The 16,902-nt window shown below is 34.5% G+C and overlaps 1 protein-coding gene across 1 annotated transcript in view; it reads right to left on the bottom strand.

Annotated features, from left to right (window-relative positions):
• The window catches only part of LOC120629389 (voltage-dependent calcium channel gamma-4 subunit), an 88,185-nt gene extending 71,640 nt beyond the window's left edge, over nt 1–16,545 (bottom strand). Inside the window, exon 1 of the mRNA XM_039898321.1 lies at nt 16,383–16,545. The gene's annotated coding sequence lies outside the window, so the exon portion shown is untranslated. The remainder of the gene's footprint in view (nt 1–16,382) is intronic.
• Nucleotides 16,546–16,902: the final 357 nt, after the last annotated feature.

Raw genomic sequence — 16,902 nt, forward strand, 5'->3', positions numbered from 1 at the left:
GTGGGATTGAGAATTTGTAACGGATAAACATACGTGGTAAGTATTATGGCAAGTCACACCCTATCAAAACCTTCTATTTCTTGAAGAATAAAGCAAAGAAAGATAGAAAAGCCGATAGAGTTCTGGTGAGTAACATAGGACAGTGAAATCATGCTGAAAAAGTTACTGATACATGAAAAATCATACAATCATATTTTTCGATGTAAATGATCACTCGTGCGAGGTAGGTATTTAGGTACCTGTATAATTTTTTTACAGTCAAGATAAATTGTACACAATTTCTCATCACAATTTTCGAGCCGGCTGTTTGCTTACTCCATCATATTGTTTTAACTCGTACGTTCGCTTCGGCTTTATGAAGTTATTTTAAAGTGTTTGCGAGAGTTGTCCCATTTTAAATTAAATACACTTGATTTTAATAAAAAAAATCTCCGTTATTTTTCATATTATTGTTCTGTCTACAATAACTTTTATCATTGGTGAATACAATAAACTGCAATAAATGCAATATCGGATTTAAAAAAGTAAGATAGTTTTTCTTTTTATGGATGACTTGTCAGTACGAAAATCATTAAATAAATTAGATATCCCATCAAATATATGCATATTTATGTTACATCCACATAATATTGTAAGGAGCAGTAGGGCGATACGATGTGTGTGCGTGTGTGTGTTTGTATGTTCGCGTGTGTGTGTGTGTGTGTGTGTGGATAAACTGCCAGCGGTTTGTAATGAACATGAATGTTTAATGTTGTAGTTAGAAACTTGTAATTTGAACAGTAGGTTCCTGTCATGAAGTAATCGCGCACTAAGAAAGGTTAAGGTACCAAGTTTCATCCTAAAATAAAATAAAGAAATATGTGTGTGGAAATTCTATTACCCAAAGGGTCAAGAAGGAAACCTAAATGGCACCAAAGGTGTTGCGAAATTTATCTATTTAACAATCTTATTGTTACGTAAGTACGTAGTATGTAGGTATGTTTAAAAAATAATTAAAATAAATTACGACAAATAAAATTGGGGTCTCTATTGTATTTACTCTATTGTATTCAGATAAATAATGAAAAAATTTTAAACATTATAAGAAAGATTAGAAAAAATATAGGTATTGAATACATGCCTGGTCCGATCTGTCACAAAAAATATTATATATGACGGCGCCTCTGACGCGATATTATTTTTAAAAACAATGACGTCAGCAATACTGACGTCATTTTCGTCGTCGTTATCGTAACTTTCCATGTTAGCAGTAATAAGGACTTGTTTTTCCAAATAATTGTTTATTTCACTTAAATAAAGTTATCACAACAATATAGAGCTCTGCTCGGTTTGGCTACTCGTGCCAGAATGATCCCCAAGACACTGAACACTCTGTATTTATAAAGAACACCCAGGTGGGGTGATAAGCAATCTGTTGTTTACAGGTCATCATCATCATCATCATCATCATCTCAACCAATTGACGTCCACTGCTGGACATAGGTCTTTTGTAGGGAGTTCCACAATGCACGGTCCTGGGCCGCTTGCCTCCAACGGCTCCCAGCTACTCGCCTGATGTCATCTGTCCACCTCGTTTGGGGCCGACCTACGCTGCGTTTACCGGTGCGGGGTCGCCATTCCAGCACCTTAAGACCCCAACGTCCATCGGTTCTCCGAGCTATGTGCCCCGCCCATTGCCACTTCAGCTTCGCAACTCGCTGAGCTATGTCGGTAACTCTAGTTCTTCTACGGATCTCCTCATTTCTGATTTGATCACAACACTGAGAAAATTAAAGTCGCCATTGAGCGCAACAAAGGCTCGAAAGTGTTCGCAAGAGATCTGTCTATCGGACAGAGCCTGTTGACTCGCCTGAAGACTGACAATGGTAGTCTCATATCTTCTAAACCAGAGATCCTGAGTGAGGTTGAGAAATTCTATGGACAGTTATACACCTCAACACAAAAGCCTGTTGAAAGTTTGGCTAAAGACCCTAGAGCCAAATTGACCCGACACTTCACTGAAGATATCCCGGACGTCAGCCTTTACGAGATTAGTATGGCTCTCAAACAACTTAAGAACAACAAGGCACCGGGTGATGACGGAATCACAGCAGAACTCCTGAAAGCGGGTGGAAAACCGATACTTAAAGTCCTTCAGCGGTTGTTCAATTCCGTCATTCATCAAGGCACAACGCCAGAGGCATGGCACAGGAGCGTGGTTGTTCTGTTCTTCAAAAAAGGTGATAATACCTTGCTGAAGAACTACAGACCTATCTCGCTGTTGAGCCATGTCTACAAGTTGTTCTCAAGAGTCATTACGAATCGTCTCGCGAATAGGTTCGACGACTTCCAGCCTCCTGAACAAGCCGGTTTCCGAAAGGGCTTCAGTACCATAGACCACATACATACGCTGCGGCAGGTTATACAGAAGACTCAAGAGTATAACCGGCCACTTTGCTTAGCGTTTGTGGACTATGAGAAAGCCTTTGATTCGGTGGAAACCTGGGCTGTGTTAAGGTCACTGCAGAGATGCCGAATTGACTACCGGTACATCGAAGTTTTGAAGTGTTTGTACAAAAACGCCACTATGTCAGTCCGTATACAGGACCAGACTACGAAACCGATCCAACTGCAGCGAGGAGTGCGACAGGGAGATGTTATCTCCCCGAAGCTGTTTACCGCTGCGTTGGAGGACGTTTTTAAGCTTCTGGATTGGAACGGGCTTGGCATCAACATTAACGGCGAGTACATCACTCAACTTCGGTTTGCCGACGATGTAGTCATAATGGCAGAGACTCTGGAAGACCTTAATGCGATGCTCAATGACCTCAGCAGAGTTTCTCAACAGGTGGGCCTTCGTGTTTACAGGTGGTGTACATCAATTAGCTAATGATCTTTAATTATGAGAATAACAATTACAATTTATCTTTAATCAATTTAGTTTTTAGGGTAATCAATTTAGCAACTTCATATGTCGTTGCGCCGATATATATATGAAGGGTTTTGGAGACAAAATAAAACTGGGAATCAGGACAATAAAACCGCGGCGGTTACAAAGCTTTTTGAACTCCTGTTATGTTATGTTTACCTCACATAGTACGCATTTTTCGCTTCTAAATATACAATGTCTTTTAAAAATATTTATAGGATGGAATTGAAAATAATCCTTTCCGGAAAAAATACTAATCTTCAAAGATACTTTTTTAAATTTAAATCAAAACGTCTCCTACCTTTGTGCTTTTAAAGTGCGATCAAAATAAATAGAACAAATAATTTAAAAAAGGTGCTGGAAGTCAGATGGCCTTACTATTAATAATTATAGCAGACAAGGATTCGCCTCTTTTGTACTCACTCATCTTTCGTCTTATCTGTTATTGAGAGAAATTTCAAGCATTTAATAAATATTTAATGCAATGTGACAAAAAAGGCAAAGAGAGAATTATAGCTACTAAAAACGTAAAATGAAACAGAATTGACCAAATCATTTCAGTTCGTTGAAAAGGATCAAAGTACTAAAAACAAGCTTTCAGGTCGTACATCAAACCATTCATCATATTAGACATTTTCTAGAATCTGCCTTCCCATCTCCGACCGGCGTTGACCTAAAAACATCGCCCTCAGAAACAGTACAGATTTGTGGTTTTCCAACCCCACTGCTATTGTGGAGCTTTGAAAAGAGCACTTTCTGTTTTCATTTAACTTTTTAACATTTACTTTTTTTTATTATCTAAAATACCTCAAAAGTTGGTGACTACAGTATTTATGAATCTTGTTAAGAAACCCAAATAAACTTTCTCCAGGCCAACGAGTGTAAAACGCTGAAAGAAAATTGTTCGAATTACAGTCGACTAATCATACAGTGTTTAAGCTGTAATGTAAGTTTTGATGTTATTTACGTCACATCCATGTTAGGGTGAATCTGCCGTTTTATAAGAAGGACCAGTCCTTAATAATAGATAAATTTGGCGGATTTACTTTTCTCCAATTGTAGATAAGTTACACTAAGAGATAAATTTACTTACCTCCGATTCTCTATGGCCTATTATATAACAGCTGCGTTTGAAATGCATCCTATGTCGTAAATTTTGACACCTATTCATACAAGTATTGACAACGGACAATGCCCAGATTCCATACATATGGTACCAAATATATGGAACCTGGGCCCGCCATTCAATAGTTATTACGTACTACGTACGAACGTTTACGTTGTTTAAATTATAACTAAATTTTAATGACCAGTAATCAGTAACTTCTTCTTCGTGGAGTATACCAAATGTATCCCTATGGGGCTAAAATATCTTATCTAATGTCCGTCTCCAGGAAGCAAGCGAGCAAGCTAGCTATATTCCCAACTTCAGAAGATCGGTTAAGGACTTATACAAAACCATCTCCATCGTTGTCGGGTTTGATTTGTTATAAAATACTTTCATAGGAAGTGTGGTATATGCTTAAGAGTAACCTGCCAAATTTTAAGTTTACAGTTTCTAAAATTTCGTGATTATAGTCAACAAGTATTGTTTTAGCTTTAAGCAAGCTTTTAAATAGTATACCGATATTATACAACTGAAGTTTGTTTCTATGTTATAATTTGAACGCACTATTTTTGGGAATTCAAAATCCATAAGAGACTGCGATAGGCGTATTTGTTTAAAGTAGTTTTGGTTTAACTGAATTTAAATTTAATTTTTTCGACATTTAGATTATACCTAGATTTTTTATACTTATTTAATAATACAATTAATTGTACGCCCAGGTGTGGGTACACTGTTTTGAATGCTTTTCTACGCCTTGTCAACTGCCTTTCTATACAAACAAATGAGTAAACAGTGAGCAATAAAATGATATTCTATTATATTCTAAAGCTGCGGGAACAGCTAGTGATATAAAACATTTATGTAATTTTATTTTAATGTTTCTAATTTCAATCAAACGACCTGACATTATAATTCACTAATAATTCATAATTGACTCAGCTTTCGCTTAAGTAAACTAGAATTTTTACATTTTTTCTAAAACTTTTATCCCTTTAGACTTGAATTTGAAAAGGTATATTATATTAGGATCTTGTTTTATCTAACTTTGGATACTTTAATTGTTATTTTACTAGTTAAACTAATTTTGGCCAATATAGGTATTTAGAACTTATATATATTAATTTTTTATTATTAAAAGGTTACGCAAAGTGTGCAATATTGTATACCTGAGACAGTTGCTATTTCGGGAAATATACTTAAAAGCCGGCCCTTCAAAGCTTGTGAAATATAGGTATTACACGTGGGGCGGACGTAATACCAAATCTTATCTTCATCAATGAGTTATTCTGAACGATAATCCACGGTGAAAGCAGCACTATTGCCAGAAGTGGACCTCTGTTCTGATATAACTATTTGTTTGTTACTGAATCGGTTTGGTAGTTACTAATATTCAGCTAAAATACTGCACCGATTGTGATAAAATTAAATATAATAATAATTAACATAGAGATGGTTTTCATCCAGAACACGGACAAAACCAATCGGGAACTGGTTTTTCGAGATTTCAACTTACCTATGGCCTTAACATAAACGATATAGATAGCATCCTGAACAAGTCGTTGACAGTTAGTTTTTCACAAGACTATGAAGTAGGGTGCTGTGGACTGACTATTTGGGTTATGGGATGAAATGACGGATAGATCTCTAAACATATAGCAGCCCAACGAAGGAAAGATGGTGGCAGGCATACAGTAGTAGGTACGACCAAGGATAATTACTCGCCAAAAGCCCGCTGCTAAGTTTCCCAGCTTTTGGCAAATTTTACTGTTTCGATAGACTCGATAGATTATTTCTAGATTTTTAAATTATTTCTTTTTTTTTATATTATTTCTAGTTTCTCATATTATTTCTAGTTTATTAGTGCTCCAGTATTACAGAGAGAAGGCCGGTCTGTGTCCATGAGTCGGAAATTTATAGGCTGACGGTAATGATTACTTGTATCGTGGTCAAGTAACATTGATTGCTTGTATCTCAGAAACCAATAGTTTTGTAGATTTTGATAAAAAAAATATTTATATTGAAACCAGCTACTTGATCAAGTTCGGTTACATGCACGGCAGCTATTTAAAAAAATCGCAGTAGAGTAATAAGCCAAAATTTTTCAAACTTTCTCCAACCCTCCCACTATATATACCTCTGTAAGATTTCCCGATAACTAACGAAGGTAGTCATTAATTGTGTGAAGGTAGATGTGTTAGGTGATCGGTTGCCCAGGAGGCCATATATTTTATAATTGGCTTCGGTTACTGAATCCTTTGTAGCTTGGCTACCTAGATTTTTAAATCGATTCGCAACCAACTAAGCATCAAACAGCGCCTATCTTCTGCAGTTCAAGCGCGAATTCTCAGTTTCTTCGGTCACCTGTCTTGTGGTTAAAGGGAAAGTAAAAGGTCTGGTACCTTTTACTTTACGCGGTAGATCACCGCTGAAATAGATGGACCAAGTGAAGGCCGCAATCAAGGCTACTACAAGAATGAGCAAGAAAACAACTGTTAGGGAAGAGTGGCGACGGATTGTTAAGCGAGCCAAAACATCCAGTTAACGACCACGACTAGTCTATCAAGACTGTAACGACTAAGACGGAACCTAGATTTCATATATACATGGTTTTAATAAGATTACATTTTTTAAATATAATAAATCATATCTATTTATCTATAACCTTCACTTTGTTAACAAAACATGTACAAAGATATATAATAGCTATAGTCCACGATTTACCTTTGAATAATTCTGTTTGCTCATTAATTTAAGCCAAAAAAGTTATCCACTCCTGATTGTATTCAGATTTTTAATTTAAAATTTTATAACTTTGTGTTTTTGTAAGAAATAATAGACATGATGGTTGAGAACATTTAATGCAGTGAAATAAACAAGGCTAAAAACCTTTTTTTTTAATCAAAGCTGGTGTTATTTTCAATTAAAATTGGACAAAAGTTGTGCAATCCAAAGAAAAAAGTTGTTAAGATACTTATTGTATTTTTACCATAAATATTCAAAGGTTTATAATTGAGGCTTATTTAAAATTCAATTTTTTTCTTATTTAAATTGGCTGTATACCAATCTTATAAGATTAAGAATAATCATAATAAATCTAATTTATACATACGACCTGACAACAACGTTATATAAAACCAACTCGTAGAAGGCGCTTTACGTCTGCTTTCCTTTTATGCATGCCTAGGGTCTTCGCCCTTCTGAGATCTCTGCATCCCCTCATACTATCCTGTTATTTAGATTACAAGAGTGAATTTGCATCATATAGGAAAGCTTGTACCATCTTCGACCACATCGGCGCTATACAACAAATACGATTGTGTTCAACTAAAAATGATAGTATGATAAATAAAAATAAAAATAAATCTGAAGAGGCTTGTTGCTACAAATGTAAAGAACATTTGTTTTGTTATTTAACAATAGGAAGTTACGAGCACAACTCACTTGATTTGGGTCTGATGGCAAGAAGGCAGTGATTTTTTAATATCCATTAGTGACCTTCCAGAATTAATTAAAATGCCTCGTGTCCTTGAAAGTTTTTTCTCATAAACGTAAAGAAATTTCTTTCGTGCGAAATTTATTTTCTTTGCAATATAAAAGATTTCCGTGCTAAATTTGGTGCGATTTAATTCACTTCTCGTTGTCGTTCTTAAGCCTGTTTTCTTTTTAAACCTAGGAATTACCTAAATCGGATAACAACTGATTAAGGAATTACCTCAATCGGATAACAACTGATTTAGGAGATTCCTAGAGAAAAAAACGTTTTACGAACTCTAAAGTGATGCTTATCGACGTCTAAAGTTACGACACGGATTCAGAGAATGAAACGAAAAAAATGAAAATATGATAAAACAAACAAAATACCACACCTTATACACACATACCGTGGCTAGAACCATAGACAAGATAGGTATATGAGTTGACCAGTGAAAATCGATTTATCAAGGGTAATTGTATGCCTGGGAATCTTCTTTGATCATGCGTTGCTTACTTAGGCATTGCTGTGTCTGTCGTTAGTGAAAATGGGCATAAGAGTTTTCTACCGAAATGGTATATATACGAAACCCTATAGAGCAGCGTGAAGAGTCAGCATTAAATACGTCTCTCCTAATAATCATATTTTTATCAGATGATGACGAATACTTCCAACGTAATATTCTGATTAGTATTTATTTTACCAACTGTACAGAACAGACAGTTTTTACATACTTTATTCTACACCTAGAAGGGATATTTTGTAAAAACAATCTTATAACTGTACGTTATTAAAAATCATCATCATCATCACATCAACCTATTACCGGCCCACTACAGATCACGGGTCTCCTCCCACAATGCGAAGGTGTTAAGGCTGTAGTCCACCACGCTGGCCCAGTGCGGATTGGCGGACTCCACATACCTTTGAGAAAATTATGTAGAACCCTCAGGCATGCAGGTTTTCTCACGATGTTTTCCTTTACCGTTAAAACAAGTGATATTTTAATTACTTAAAACGCACATAACGTACAAAAGATAGAGGTACGTGTTGGGATTCGAACTCGGCCCCCCAAAGGTGAAGTCGAGCTCCTTTATTATTGATACTAATACCTTATTAATCGCAGATAGAATGAAAACAACTAAATACAGTTAAAATACGTGCTAACACAACAATGCTTAAGCTGTGATTGTAAAAAACAACAATGTAAGACGTTTTTATCGTCAACGTGATCGCAATCAGAACGATTGTGAAGTCTACATTTTATAACTGCCGCTTAGTAATTTCAGTTTGTAGCCGCTTTTTTGTCAGCGAAAGTTCGACAATTGGAATTCATTAAATGGAATGTGTTCTGTGCGAAAATTTGAATACAATGTCCTTTAATATTATCAAAGGCTTTTACGGCCACGTTTTTGGCTTAAAGCGTACAAAATCCCTGCTGTGGTTACCTTTGTTTTTTTATTCTACTCTATATAATATATTATCTTTATACATAAAAGCGAAAGGAATGACTGATTCATCACGAAATCTCAGGTGATACAAAGCCTACAAACTTGAAATTGATACTGCAGGTTCGTTTTAGGATATATGTGTCAGCTAATATTTTTAAAATTATTTTAAAAAACCCCACCTCGAGGGTGGTAGTTGAAAGTATCACTATGAATACCCTGACAGTAAAAAAAAGGTGTATCGCAAAGCATTGACAACAGTTCAAACAATATTTTATCCAAAGCTAAAAGAGAAAAACAGGGGATGGAAGTTTGTATGAAATTCCTGTTTTTGAAGTTATAGACAGTAAATTCTCATTAAGCTAATAATTATAAATAAATAGACTTATAATTCAGGGATGCACGTACAACAAGCGCAAACTGGCTCAGATGAAGGAGAGAAAAAAAGCGATGACATAATGTGGTCAAATCAAGACAGTGGCATACAGGATAAATGGATTCTTTGAATCTTCGCTTATAACATTAATCAATAAATTAATAAACACCAATGTGCGTTATTCTGTCTGTTTGTAGCTATCTACTGTTTAAACTGCTCTTAGGGAAATTTAAAAGTTGCCGGTAGCTTTCTTTCCTAGGCACCAAATGGGAACTTCTCAAGCTCACGGGAAATTAGGAATTCTACGACGAAATCGTGGGCACCCGCTTAGGTCACCCCAAAAAGCGCAGTAGGTTACCACACACCAACTAATAGAATAGGAAAGGTGGTAGAATCACTACAAACAGACGTTTCAAAAGTGCTTATATTAGGCCTACTTGAAATAAATGAATTTTGAAAAAAAAATATCTTACTATTTATGACTAATATGCAATACGTTTTTCTTTAATTCAGATTAGCTTCAAAGCTCCCTAATTTCCATAATCATGAGCTGATTTACGTGGCTTTTAGACTAGCATACGCAGACCAAAATAAGATCTTCAGTAAAGCCATTTTACTTACATTTCACAATTATCTGGAAAAAATTAAACAAGCAAAATGTAGTGCAGTCAAGTGTCCGTAATTTTACCTGTTACCAACGGCTTAGGTGTTAGTAAAACGTAAAATCCAATTTTATAACACTATGGCGTAAAAGATAACGCTTTACTATCGTGACGTTAAAACGATCAATTTTATATTTTTAACATATCCCAACTATCAATTCGTATGGTTGTCAATTTGGCTCGGTTTCGCAGCATTTTTTAGGCTCTCCGCCAAAATTGACGGACTCAAAACTCGATAAGGAAAATAATCGCTCGTTTTGGACAATTCAAGTTGATTTAAAGTTGATAATGCGTGCTTTTCTTATACCTAACTGCGCTATTAATATAGCGTTATTGTTTTGTTTTATCTGGAAACAAATATTTTTTATCCCATTAAGTTTTATTCAAAAATTTCTTTTTTAAACACAAATAATCGATTTGTAATTTGCATTCTTTTCTATTTTTCGTTCTTTTTCTGTTTTCCTTACTTCGTTTTTCTGTTTGTTTTTGTTACATTGCTTTTTATTTAAACTAAAGCTTTTTACTACACATAAAACCTTGGGGATTTAATTGCTTTTCCTCGAACACCAACTAGTAATCATACAATGGTAATAATTATAGCCACAATAGTAATTCCTATGGATAAAGAGAATTTTAACTCGGTCCAAATGCAGTCCAGGTTTGTGTTTGTAATTGGAAAATTGGTAAAGAAACGCAACTCCAATTCGTTCCTAGACAAAGGCTTTAATTGATTGCGCATTCGTTTTACAAAAACCAATATGGGAATACAAAGGCTATCTCGGAGTATTAAATAGGTTTGCAGCGCAGTGCTTTGTAATGGCGCCCAAAACAAAAAACTTATAATCACATAAGCTCAACTAACAAAAAAGTATAGTGCATATTAAATTACGTCCATAGCTTCTAGCATATATAGAAAATACGTATAAACAGAAAAGTATTCAAACAGAAAAAACAAAATATAGAAGTACAAAAGGTTAAGCCATTTATCCATATCACGACGTTTATCCTCTTGTACCACTTTTGTCTAACATTATCTTTGCATCTTATTTAACAACACCTCTCCTACTCGTAGGACTCTACTTCAACCGCGAAGATTCAACTTCTACAAGTCCATATATTAATTGAAGTACTGATCTAGTTCTCCACACTCATTGCTATTTTGATTTTGGAATCGCAACTCGTCGAACTGTACAACCAAGTAATTATGTTTCTCTACGGTTTTACTCATTACGAATTGGATCACTAAAAGATACTTATCCATTGCCCGATGAGTGACTAAGGATATTTTACTAACTACTACTTGTAGCTAGAAACCATGTTTCAATGCAGTAACCAATTACAAAAGTTATAATATACAATGTGTTACAGAATTACGAAATAATATGGAAGGATGCATAATTATATTTAATAAGGAATCATCCTGTAAAAATATCAGATCAAAAAAAGCATATTTTTTTTCCATACAAACGAATTCAAAACATTGTAAGTTTTTACTTATGACATAATAATAATATGACAACCCTATTAAAGATAAAAGAGCGACACGTGCATAGCACCTACGCTACGCGACAAGAACCTAATAAATGACAGGGGTATAATAGAATATTAATGAAACGTTTTTTTTTTCAATTTAGGCGATGCTTAGTGAAAACGGCCACAAGCTTACTAACTTGTTAAATCAGCGACAAACAGATATATCTTTTTGTCGAGTCCCTGGGGGAAATTTGGGAATTAATAATTATTTTGATTAAGATGTATCGCGATTTAGAGTTCTGATATGATTAGTTCTATGAGCTTAATGTAACTGCCATACTTCGTTTAATTAAAATAACAGTTGCTTCAACGGTGAAGGAAAACATCGTAAGGAGATCTTAATGCCTAAGAGTTCTGCATAATGTTCTCAAAGGCGTCTGAAGTCCACGAGTCCGAACTGGGCCAGAATGGTGAACTACGGCCTAAGCTCTTCTCATTGTAGGAGGAGACCCGTGCCCTGTATGGGCCGGTCAAGGGTTGATGTAATGATGTAACCTAACCTAACAGATTAGCCCGCTACCATTTTAGACTACATCATCACTCACCACCAGGTAAAGATTACAGTCAAGCCCTACCTTAAGAAGAATAAAAAAAAAACTGTTTGCTCCGATACACTTGCAACACTCGAGATGTTAAGAAATAAAAAAGCACAATTGCTGGGATTAGGGCAAATATTGATTGTTTACTTTTGATGTACATTATTATTGGTGAAATCAAGTGCTTTAGGTGCGAGCATATACCAACTTATTAACAAAAGTTTTTTACTTTTATTGTTTTAGTACAAATTTTCCTTATTTGATCTATATATTCATTATAAATTCTTATATCAACCTAAATGTTTCGCGTCATCGAGCGTGCTGTTACGGCTGACTTTCTTTTTTTTTAACATAATATACATTAGCGCTTGACTGTACCAAGTTTAAGGCTGAAAAGAAAAATTTTACTTTAATTTTAAAAGTAAATTTTAACACAGTACCGCTGCAGTAAAATATAATACCTAAAAGGTATCTTTATTAAGTGGGAACAATCAAAACCACACAAAGCATATTAACGTTCAAAATTAAAAGGCAAATAATATGAGCGTATAACATTATTATCCCGCGAGTAATTTCATATCATACGGTATATTTCATGTTTATTACTTACTGTTGCTCCTAACTTCGTCCGCGCTTCTTTTGCTGTGAAATTCGTTCGGGAACCGTTTATATTTTCAGGCTATTCAGTATACTGTCTCCAAGATGCTGGCTATATCTTTGCAAAATTTTATTGAAATCGGTTTGCTACTAATCTGCACGGTAACCAAGGTTTTTTTTTACATAAACGAGCATATAACGAGACGACCGATTGGCGTGGTGGGCAGCGACTCTGCTTTCTGAGTCCAAAGCTGTGGGTTCGATTCTCACAACTGGAAAATGTTTGTGTGAAGAACATGAATGCTTTCCAGTGGCTGCGTGTAAGTATTTACGTATTTACGTATATATTATAAGAATTTACGTAGTACTATTCACACAATCTACGGATACTTCGGGCCTAGATTGCAATGTGTCATAGTATATTTATTAATTACCAAATTGCTATTTTTAGCTAACTATATATTATTATTCTACTTTCATGGTTTTAAGAGTACACCTTTTCATCTTCAAGGTACAAATAATCTTATTTAATTCTGATTATTAAGTGAAAAGGATGTGTACCATCGTCATACAAAAAAAATAACCTCGGTCATAGTTTTTCCATCTGGAACGACATAATCAGCGTAAGATAAATGAAAATATAATCGTATCTTTAATATTTAGGACTTTGTATAAATTTTCTATAAATATTAATGTGGTTTAACCAATTCCTACCTTTAAGGATTTTTTTTTTTTTACCCCTCAGCGTGAGGTAAACTCTTGGATCTTGAATTATAAGTGCAAAAGTGTAGTTATCACCATCCTCCCACAACAATGTAAAAAATATGTATGAATAATTCATAGGCCCTTGTTATAGGCCTATTTGGACAAGAAATCGAGTTTGAATATAGAATTCCCATGAACACTTGAACTTGAAATGTTGCATGAAATACTCGGTTTTTGTTTTCGCATTGAAAATATGTATAAAGCTATTCAAGCTTGAGGACATAAAACCAACAATACACTTTGAGCATAGGTGAAAGAATTAACATGTACAATGAAATATAAACAATAACAAGATCGTATTCTTCAGTTAATCAATAATTTTCAATGAACGATTGGGGGAAAGTTACAAGAAAAAGTTACTTAATATAAAATCGAGAAAAGGTGGGTATTATTGACTGGTTATATGGGTTGAGATGGGATGAGATAACCTTTTCTTCGTTAATAATAAATAATTCAAATTGTAAATTCACTTATTTTAAATAAGCCTATTTTATAAGCACTTTTGAAACTCAGCAGTTGCTCTTTTCCGACATCTACATTATTATATAATTTCTCTGTCTTGCGGGAGATGAGGACGGAGCTGGCTGCTACCTTTTCATAAAGATAAATGTGTTTAAACAAATTGTTTAAATGTATGTATTGATCGGTCCAGAATAACCTTATCACTTTATGAAAGTTTATACTAAGCCCGACAAAGGCTTTAGTTCTGCATGTCCTTTCGCAGACGATAATATGCAGATATTTCTTATTTATATCCATTTCTAGTAAGTTTATATCAGCTTTTTGTAATTTATAGAAACAGGGGTGACTTTGCGGAATTCCCTGATACATTATAAACGCCGGAGCATCCTTAGGAGATATTGACTTTCCAGTAAAATAATTGTAAAGTCAATATCTCCTGAAGATGCTCCGGTTTCGGAGCGAAACGTTCGTAGAGATTACATTGCCGAAGATCTGCTTGGTGCGGAGTGTAAACATTGAAAAAAATTATAAATTACGCCTTTTCGCGGAGTACAGCAAATTAAGTGTAATATTTTGTCCAACAGAGACTATATTATTATATTATATGTATTGCGAAGCTACTGTAAGTATTCCTATTAAAATGAAAAAATTACGAAGCGATTCGCTTGATCCTAGTTTATACCTACATCGAACAGCTCTTATATGTTAAATAATTATTAATGTTCGCACTACATCTTATAATTATATTATTACATGATCCATTTTACATAGTTAAATAAGCTTTGATATAACGCGTCATTTTGATTTAATTACCATTACAGTATGTATCAGTTTTCATTAGCTGGGTTTCGCAAACCCATTTTGTAATTTAATTAATTAATGTACGCTCATATCTAACTTTACCTAATATCATATTCTCTTTATTTCAAATTAGAGAGTAATTACTTTGACTTATATTAAACTAATTCTTTAAAATTAGTTATGCACTGTGCTATCTGTATGTCTAAAGAGGAAATATTGTTGAAAGTTTTCTGAACAATAAATAAGAAGTGACAAAAATCACAGAGTTTCAAGATGAATGTGTGGTACATTATTACGAATCAAACTGTAGAAACTAAGATTTTGTGACATTCAATTGTCATAAAAAAATGGCTTTAGCAGTGCTTTGTTAAAAACAAATGATTTAAGGTTTAAAGCATGTAATTAGCACTTGTTTAAAAAACCTGCATGTCTGACAGTTCTTCATACTGTTCTCAAGGGTATGTGAAGTCTACAAATCCGCACTTGGCATGCGTGGTGGACTAGAGCTAAACGGACTTCTCTTTCTGAGAGGAGAACCGAGCCCTGTAGTTGGCAGGTAATGGGTTCTGATGGTGATGATAATGGAGCTGTCATCATGCGTGTTAGGGTAGGTATGCCTTAAAAGCGTTAGCATAAATAAGTTGATTATTTAAGTAACGTTGAACAGGTCGTAAGTTGAGAATTGGTGGTAGTTTTGCTCCCTTACAGGTGCATTAGAATCTAGATCTTTCACAAGAAGGCAGAGCTAAATAACTAGAAATAAAAAAAAAAACATTTATAAAGCATTTATGTACCAGTTATAGGACATCCTCAGCACTATACAATATCCTTTGTAGAAAACTCATGTTGTAAATTGTTACGTAAGATATGTACAAATTGCAATAATCCTAACAAAACTTAAGACAGCTAGAGGGTAGAGCAAGTCAAATGAGTACATTTCCATCTCAAGAACTGACACTGTACGGTCCTTCCTGAAACCGCTAAGCTTTCAAGAAGTGACCTTGAATAGGAAGTAAGAAAAAGCAAGTAATATTGTTCTATTTTTAATCCATGTACGTCTTAGTCGACTTAGAAGATTGTTTTATATTTCTGTGTTTTTTTTCTATAAGAGAATAGAATAAATTAACAGTAGAAAATAGGAAGGTGCAGGAATTAGGTAAGTACGAAAGGACTTTTCTTTATGAGAGATCACTTAAATATTTTGTGAAAAGTTTGTAAGAATAAGTAAAACAGAGATAGCAAATAGATGCAGATATTAAAAATATACAAGACACTATAATAATCCCCGAAAAACCACAGGAATAATTGACCAAAGATTTTTGCACAACATTGCAAACACATAATATGTTGCCAATAACAAAAAGACGTATAGAACTTACCTATTATTTCAATAATATATCGAAATACGAATTGATTTCTCTCAAGAAGTCGTTTTATGCATTTCTAAAGCTAAAAAAGCTGCAGTTACTCTTGACAAACACCTTTTTTTCTTATTAAATGAAAGTACAGCCGACTCTGTCGAAGCAAATTACATTTAGGCAAATTTATTTATAAAATACTAAGGGTTGGGGATCTGGCGGCTTAAAAAAAAGTCAGATAAAAAACTTACTGAAAAAAATGAGTTGATTCGTAAAACATTTTATTTTTATTATTTGATTGATTAAAAAAATCACATTTAACTTAAATGTTACAACAATTATTATTATTTACTTACCATATAACAACTAGCAAAAATCTCGACCAAACTGGAATCCTCAAACATTTAAGTTCACCATAATTCACAGAAATGTTCACTTCTAGTTTCAGTAGGCGCACTTATTGTCCACTTATACGACGTAACCCGCTGCTACACCGTAGCGCCCGGACACGTGCGTATACCGAGGCTTGTTAGGAACACTGAAGTGTACGCTACAGAGCGACGACCCGAACTTTGCCGAGAACGCCCGACTCCAAGCAACGCCGTAAGCCGTGATTGATATCAAATGAAATGTGAGGAATGAGTAGTTCTAGGGCTTTTTGTTTCAACGATCACATTTACCCGGGATTCGGGATTCGGCGGTGGAAATTCGATTTGACGTGACAGCTAAAATTGCAAGTTTTTCGATTCGAAAATTCAACTTTGTTGTTTTACTAAACAGATTATTGCACCAGATATTCGAATTCGAAACTTCTTTATACAAATAAGCCTATAAGAAGCTTTAATAATTCGTTATTTTATAATATCTATACCTAGA

Source organism: Pararge aegeria, chromosome 14, assembly GCF_905163445.1.
Source record: "Pararge aegeria chromosome 14, ilParAegt1.1, whole genome shotgun sequence".
NCBI lineage: Eukaryota > Metazoa > Arthropoda > Insecta > Lepidoptera > Nymphalidae > Pararge > Pararge aegeria.